Below are 8,281 nucleotides of genomic sequence, written 5' to 3' on the forward strand. Positions count from 1 at the left end.
ATATTTGGATTTTTTCAGTATTTTATGTCATTATGAAGCGGAAAGATAAAAAAGCAGGGCCGTCCCAGGGTGTCGCGAGATAGGCTCTAGCCATGGACGCAGGCAGAAAGAGGGAGCAAAAACTTTCAGGAAAAAACAGAAAACAAAAAAAGAAATGCGGTTTAAGAACTAACCGGGAGAGGTACGGGAGTTCTTCTACCCCTCGTGTTCGCATCTTCCGCCTACGAGCAGGAGCCCTTTCCTCGGCTCGCTGCTGTAAACCCACGCATTTGTCACAGAGTTATTTCTAGCCCTTGCCATTTCCCAGAAGTAGCATAATAAAGAACCGATTTCTACATAACATATGTCTATCGCTGACATTGTTAATGTGACAGCAGTTGGCTCGTCCCAAGTTTCCGTTGCTACGATCTGTCTTGTAAATTCAAAAGAATTAAAGGATAAAAAAGTTATGCTCTGCCATTGTTCATAAGCTGTATAGCTGAAGCATTTAGTGGGTACTAATTATTTACACTGGCAACTGCAAGGTGGAGGTACGAGGGAGAACTGAAAATATAAGAGAGGTCCCATCACCAGTGGTAAAATACTTGTAACTATAGGTGTCAGAAGTATAAGCCTTTTTAGGCTAAATACCTCACTCAAACAGGCTCTTTAGAGTTCCACACCAATGAAATATTGCACACAAAAGAATTTTGTTTGAATAAACTCACTGTGGTACATCAGAAATGTAGACAACAAAAGGACATTGTAAAATCCTATATTGTATCTTGAAAACCAAACATCCCAAATGTGTGGAACTTAAAATACAGCATAATAACCAACTTGTTAAAACAATCAGATTCCTTGGACTAAATGGGAACAAGAAGTTAAGCCGGAATATGAATATTACTTCATATAAATTTAAGAGTTTTGTATTTGCAATGTAAGAACTAGCAAATGCTATTAATGTGGGCACACAAAAATAGCATTTCATAGTTGGAACCTGTCACTAGGTATAGTATAGTTTTCTGGGAAAGTCTTAACAGCATATCTCGAACACAGAGATTGCTGAAGAAAGTTGTCAGATACATATGTATGGCACAGATAAAAAAAAACCTTGTCAGCCATTACTCCAGAAATTACAAATCCTAATTGTTCTCTTCCTATTAATTTACAAAATTTTAATGTTCTTACACTGCTGATAAAAATTGTTTCAGGAGAATCATTTTAGCCACGCATATGCAACATGAGAAACCAAGACAGTTGTATGCTTCCCACACACTAATTAAAATTGTATGCACAGATTGCATAGTCCATTGGAAGGAAAATATACAAAAAATTAATTGGCAAAAATATGCTTAATATGGAGCCAGGTACCCTAAAAGTGAGGCTGCAGCAGATACTTGGGTAGACTATTTGGTAGAAGAATCATGGAGGATGAAATGATAATTTGAGCAAGTAGTTGCTTAGTATTATTAGTATTAGTACACCATAAGCAGAAAGCAGAGTAATGTTCAGAAGAGATAGAGATAGTAATGTAAGAAAAAAGGAATTCATTCATTCAGAGGCTGAATGATTAATCGGAAGAAACAGGGACAATATATAAGGAAAAATAAAGAATGAAGTTGAAAAATATAAGGATAGCAAAGAATTAAGCATGGGAAAGAACATATGCAAATGTCAATAGTAACCTTTGATTTTGGAGAGCAAAAGAAGTGTGGCCAGTAGTAAAAGGAACTTGACAAGAGACGGAATGCAAAGCCAATCTACAGTTGGGGGGAAAAAAAAAAAAAAAAAGGAAGAAGAAGGGAGGAAGTTTAAAACAAGAAAGAGTATTAAGAACACATAAGAATGGTGAATCACTTGGACCAGGTGTTATTAATCTGGTGTTTTTGAAACGTGGTGGTAACAAAGTTGTGAAATTAATGACGCAGTTATTCAACAAAATATTACATGCAAACATAATACCTAAGGAAATGAAGCTAGGTTATATTACTAGCATATTTCAGAAGGAGATCACAAAATTTGTTTGAACTATCAAGGAATCTGTCTTAGAAACTCATTAATAAGAATTGTAAAGAATATAACAAAAACATAGTGGAAACTTATTTTAGGATCCAAGGAGAACAATGTGGTTTTTCACAGCTGGTAGATGACACATAGACCATATTCTCACATTTTGGCAGATTTTGGAAAAATATATGGAACAATAAAAAGCACTGGAATTGTTTTTATAGGTTTAGAAAAGGCAAATGATACAATTCCAAGGAAAATTGAAGATCAAAGATGAGCAAGTGCTCATAGCATTTTAGAGCCCATGTTTATTAGCCTTTTTTTCTTGATTTGGTCCATACTACTGCCTCTGAAAGTTGCCTATCATACAGTCTTAGCCGCAACAGTACCCATACACATACTTCACTGTCAGAGGTATCAGAATGCTTTTCACTTATAACTTTTGAGTCAGCTGTTTCCAGACCAGGTCCTTTACCTTAAATTAATACATTTAACCTTCTCTATCACCGTTAAAGTTTGTAACATCATCACAGATTCAACCTGTAGATATTAGTCTCAGGAATCGGTCTCATAAATGTAAGAGAATGGGGTTGGCGATTGCAGATGGAACTGTTCTGCACCACTTAATATTTTCTGATGACAATGATGCATTGTTGAATCACACCAGTTTCAATTGTTGCTTTCATTATTGGCAATCTTCACAGTGTCAGTCTTTTGTGCAGTGTTATCTTGAGTGTTGGCAGTATACGATCATAGTGTTGGATGCAGAGTGTTTGAGTCATCAATAATCACTGTTTTAACTGAAGGTAAGGACTATTATATATACATTTTTATCCACAAACAATAACGAATATGTTACAAGTAAATTACAAAAACTGTGAGACTTCAATTGTATGATTCAAAAATGAATCACCATGTGTAATAGCATCTTACATTATGGCACAACCAGGCTATTTATGAAGTTTCAGAATTGTGAAAACTTTAATGAGATACTAGAAATAATGCCTATCTGTCTAATCTAGAACTGTTTTCATTTATAAGAAGTCATCTAATTTTTCGTGAAAATTTTTTATTGTTTTTTTATTTTGAAGTCTAATACTTTTTACTATCATTCATAAGCATTGTGTGTTTACATGATGAATAAGAAAGTGCCAAATTGCATACATATTATACATTCTTTTTTTCATTTCACACAGATGATACAGAATAAAAGAAGGTTACAACCATTGTGCCAGTATTCCTAGTGAAAGTGAAGATGATATGGACAAAAACAGTGATAGTGATAGTAATAAAAACAATTGGAATCTTCCTAGATGTATATATACATGGCAATGAATCAGAGCTTTGTTTCTCTTTTCTGGATGCTTTTACAGATGTTTTACCTACACAGCAAGAATACCTTCATAATTTGCTTCATGACAATGCTACTGTTGATCTGCTCATTGACAGCTTACCACCTGAACTACAAGATGTGGGAGAAGCTTGTATTGAAATAGCCAGTGAGAAGGCCACTTCAGAAGGACAGATTTTGCAAGCATCACAGAGCAGCAGTACAAATGAATCTCAGCTCTCTGAAAATAACTTAAATCACAAGCAATCTACTACAGGTAAGTGATGTACAGCCAAGAAAAGAAACGCTTGGAAAAGAAACATGTGACCATTCCACAACAACAAAACATATATTCTGACACTACCAAAAGCCCAGTCTTTTTACAGGAGTTGGAAACACCATTTCAATTCTTCAAGTATTTTCTTGGGAAAGAACTTGCACAGAAAATACTATTTGAGTCTACTGAGCATAGTATTTTCAAAAATCCAAATAAATATTTTAATCTCACTGAATATAATTTGCTCAGGTTCATTTGGATACTTACTTTTTCATCTGTTTGCAAGTATTTCAACATCAGTCTTTATTGGAATAATTTGATTGGTGCAGAAATGGTGCAGAAAGCAATATGTCTGAACAAATTTGAGAAAATAAGAGCAACACTACATTTGAGTGGTAGTGCACACAGTATGTACCTCATAAACCCCATAAAGAGGGGTATAAGTTGTTTGTACTCTGTGGTGTACCTGGCTTTGCTTATAAATTTGAAATATACACTGGGATAGAGACTGAGACTTAAAGATGAGCCAGATTTTGGAGCAAGTTGCAATGTGGTGGTTAGGCTGTGCAGAGACATTCCAAAAAGAGTGAACCACAAATTATATTATGATAATTACTACTCGGGCTTGGCTCTTGTGTGAGTAGTGCAAATCCAAGAACATCATGTCGAAACCTATTCAAAGAATTGGGCATATTAACCACACCTTCTCAATATATATTTATTCCTTAATGAAGTTTGTTGTAAATAATACATCTCTTTTTCCAACTAACTGCTTAGTACACAGTATCAATACTAGGAATAAGAACAATAAACATAAAGATTTAAAATCACTTACTCTTGCCCAGAAAGGAGTCCAGTATTCAGCAACGCATATTTTCAATAAGTTACCAGCAACCATTAAGAGTTTAGTTTCAGACAAGGCACAATTTAAACATAATTTAAAAGAATTTTTGGTGGCCAACTCCTTCTATTCCATCCATGAGTTTCTCAACAAGTGCAGTAGACCAGTTTAATGGAAATTTATTATACTTTAATTTTTGACAATACTTGGTTGTAACTACCTAGTGCGCGAATGATGGATGTATGGAAAGCAGATGTAAGTCTTAAGTCTGTAAATAGTGGAAGTTTAATTTTAAATCTTGTACATAATCTGACTGTTTTTAACTGAGGATCACTGAAATGAATAATTTACTTTAATTATTGACAATACTTGGTTGTAATAGCCAAGAAACTAGCAAATGTCTGAATGATGGATTTAATGAAAGCAGATGTAAGTATTAAACCTGTAAATATTAGAAATTTAAATTTAGTTCATGTACATAATTTTACTGTTTATTGACTGAGGATCATTAAAATTAATGAAACTCAAGTTTTTCTAATTACATTTTGGTAATGTGTTTATCTGGCATGTTCCACACCCAGGAGGATTCCCTCTTTTATGGGTCTATGGAATGAATAATTAATCTAATCTAATCTAATTTCATAAGTAATGGAATTTTTAGCTTGAGAACTATACACAGAAACTGAATATCACAGTGCAAGGTACCAACTGAGGAATAATTAAAGAAAGAGAAAGAAAAAAAATCATGCATTGTAGCATTAAGAAACATGATTAAAATATCTGCCTGGTTTTATTAATTCAGGTAATAAAATTAAATCTGTACATGCAATAGGTAAAAAGAAACTAGGAAATTTGTTAAGGGCTGTGAGGACTTTGTTATTAAAGAAAACATCCAGATAATAAATAATACTAGTCAGATGGCCAATTTATTTAATAATCATTGCTGGAAGTAGCTCAGAAATTTGGGGATAAAAAGAAAGAATACATGCAAGAAGCAGTGCCATATCATATGCGTACAGACAAATCACAATTACTCTGTGCTTTGCCAACAAAATTAAGAATGTAATTAGCTCCCATAAAAGCAAAAACCATCATGGAGTTGATAGCACATAACACAGCTCATAGCAATCTCAATCTGGATTTCAAAATGAGGAACATACCTGTTGTCAAATCATGAATAAGATTATATAAAATTTGCATGAGAAATTATTGCCAACTGTTATTTTCTGTTACTTTCCTAAAGCATTTGATTGTGCAGTTCACAGTGGTCTCCTAGAGAAGCTCAAGTATTATGCTACCAGAGATCTTGCTGACAACTGACTTTCATCCTATCTAACTAAATGGATGCAGAATCAAATAATTGAAAATCTAGGATGGCATGCAACAATATAATGAACTGGATAATTGTGACTCACTATATAGCAGAGATGCTGAGTCACAGAAAGACACAACAAAAGACTGTCATACAATTAGTTTTCGCCCAACAAGGCCTTTGTCAAAATTAGACAACATACACACATGTAAACACTCATGCAAATGCAACTCACACTTACATAACCACAGTCTCTGGCAGCTGGAGCCAGACTCAAGGATGCAGTGTCACATTAAACAACAATGGCAACAAACAGTGACACAGCATTCTCAGAATGGGTAATAATGACTACATGTGTACCACAGGTATTGATATTGGGACTGCTCTTGTTCCTGTTATGAATAAATTATCTTCTATCAGACGTGCAAGATGCTGATGATGCAAATCCTGTAATCAAGCTTAATGAAGAAACTTTAACACCTGAAAAGGCAAATAAAATTTTGTCACAAGTAATTTACAGGTTTTCTGCAAATGTACTTAGAGGAAATATAATAGATGACTGCACAAGACCTCATAAGGCTTTTAGAAATAATTCATCACGATAAACGAATAAATGAAACAGAATATTGTAAAACATTCTTAAGTGTTGATATTGATAAGAACATGAACTCCTTAAACATCTAAACTCTGCAACTTTTGCATTACCAATACTATCATACTTTGGAGATGAAAATGTCAAAAAGTTGACTGAGTTTTCCTTTTTCCATTCATTAATTAACATCTTATGGCATCATATCCTAGGTTAACGCATACACAAAAGTGTGTATATGGTAATATGTGGTGTTGATTCTATAACTTCTTCCAGACAGCTCTTTAGACAGTTAGTCATGCTGTCAGCAGACCCTCAGCAAATGTATTCCATTATGAAGTATTTTGTCAACAACCACAGTTTGAAAATAACAGTAACATTAATAAGTACAACCAAGGGAGCCCATGGTTTGTTGTAGTGCGGGGTGGGGCTAGACATAGGGGGTGTGGAGTATCTTCAATATTTTGGAAGATGGATGGCGACAGGTAAGTACCCATAAAATAGTTCCAATTCTGAACCCCTTAAAAACCTGTGCAATACAGAGTCTTAAATCATTTTCTTAGAAGAAAAACACTTTACTACACACATTTTTCTCCTTTCCCTGAGAGTTAGGAGGAGAGGGTGGGGGAGGGGGGTGGGAGGTGGGAGGCATGCCCCCCCCCCTTGCCCCTGGGTATGGACAAACTTGTATACAACTACAGAGTGATGTACAAATTTTAACAGATAGTAAAATTAAGTAATAATATGTGTTTGTGATCTAACCCCCACCTACCACCCCATATTGCTGCTCCCACCAGATACAGCTGCAGTCCAGTCACAATGGCCAGTGACAGTGGTCATATGTGTGTGTGTGTGTGTGTGTGTGTGTGTGTGTGTGTGTTGTGCTTGTGTGAGCATGAATCTGAAATATATCTCTGAAGAAGGCTTTTGGCTGAAAGTTTCAGATGTTGGTTGATCAGTATTTTCATTGTGCCTTTCTGTGACTCACTGCTTCCTCTGTATGACATGTACAGCAGTACCTCTGTCCATAGGAAATCTACCAACAACAAACAGTACCACCCAGTCCATACCAAGAATTCCCTTCCATACAGCCAAGCCATCTGTCGTCATTGAACCTGTTGTGATGAGCAGTCTCTCACCAAATATGCCAAGTGTCTCACTGAGATCATCACAGACCAAAATTACCCTTTAAACCTTGTATGGGAACAGATCTCCCAGTCACCCATCACCTCTCAGACACTCACTGCCTGGCCACAAAGGAGCACTCTGGATCCTCCCTACCAACACCAGCAGTCCTGAAATGTGCAAGTGGGAACTCACCCTAAGATACATTATTCTTTCCTGTAACCCTCCACTAGTTCCTGTCCTACACCTGCCTTTTACTTCCACTGCTCCCACTCCAGTACTACACATGTCTTCTCTTTCACCAACACACCCACTAGTCTTTTACCCTTCTCTGCTTCTCCACTTTTCCGCCTCTCTCCCCACCACAGCCTATGACTCTGCACTTAGCAGGCCTACACTGTCCCCACCTTGTCCCTGCAGGCTCCCACAAGTAGCACACATTTTCTGACTCCTACACAGCTATCCCTCTCTGCCACATGCCTCCTCCTTACCCCCTCCACCCACACCAGATGGTTACTCCTGTCAGATGCAGTTGCAGTACACAGTTTGACTACAGTGGCCGGAGACAGCAGTCGTGTGTGTGTGTGTGTGTGTGTGAGTTGAGCTTCTGTGAATGTGTATGTATTTTCTATCTCCAAAGAAGTCTTTTGGTCGAAAGCTTAAATATTTAGTTGTCTTTTCTTTGTGCATGTCAGTGACTCATGTCTATATATGGTGAGTAGCAATCTATCCTTTTCATGATATTGTTGTTATTCCATCCTGGACTTTCCATTATTTAAGTTACTTCTCTTAACACTAAAAGATAAATGCATACATTG

The sequence above is a fragment of the Schistocerca cancellata genome, chromosome 4 (assembly GCF_023864275.1).
Source record: "Schistocerca cancellata isolate TAMUIC-IGC-003103 chromosome 4, iqSchCanc2.1, whole genome shotgun sequence".
In the NCBI taxonomy this organism is placed as follows: Eukaryota; Metazoa; Arthropoda; class Insecta; order Orthoptera; family Acrididae; genus Schistocerca; species Schistocerca cancellata.